Below are 584 nucleotides of genomic sequence, written 5' to 3'. Positions count from 1 at the left end.
GCATCCTCCGCATTGCATAAGGCTACCATTCTGCCTTCCGAGGTTAAGCTCTACCTCCATCTGCATTTCCTGCATTGCATAAAGCTACCGTTCTGCCTTCTGAGGTTAAGCTCTACCTCCATCATTTCATGGCTGAAAGATCGCCACCTTTATTTATGTCTTCCATTGGCTGAAAGATCGCCACCCTTATGTATCTCTCGCATCGGCTGAAAGGTCGCCACCCTTATTTACATACTGCATGGCTGAAAGATCGCCACCTTTATTTATGTCTTGCATCGGCTGGAAGATCGCCACCCTTATTTACAGCCTGCATGGCTGAAAGATCGCCACCTTTATTCATGCCCAGCATGGCTGAAACATCGCCACTTTCATCTGCATCTTGCATGGCTGAAAGATCGCCACTTTTATTTACGTCTTGCATCGGCTGAAATATCGCCACTTTACTTACGCTCTCATAGGCTGAAAGATCTCCACCTATCGCATTGCATGGGCTGAAAGATCACCAAACTATCCAAGGGCGTCATTGTTCGGAGGCACCATCTTCATAGCCCGAGAACGCCATGCCATGGCCTGAGGACCCCTTT

Source organism: Nicotiana attenuata, chromosome 9 (genome assembly GCF_001879085.1).
Source record: "Nicotiana attenuata strain UT chromosome 9, NIATTr2, whole genome shotgun sequence".
NCBI lineage: Eukaryota > Viridiplantae > Streptophyta > Magnoliopsida > Solanales > Solanaceae > Nicotiana > Nicotiana attenuata.
The sequence above is the reverse complement of the archived record's forward strand: the minus strand, read 5'-3'. Positions refer to the sequence as shown.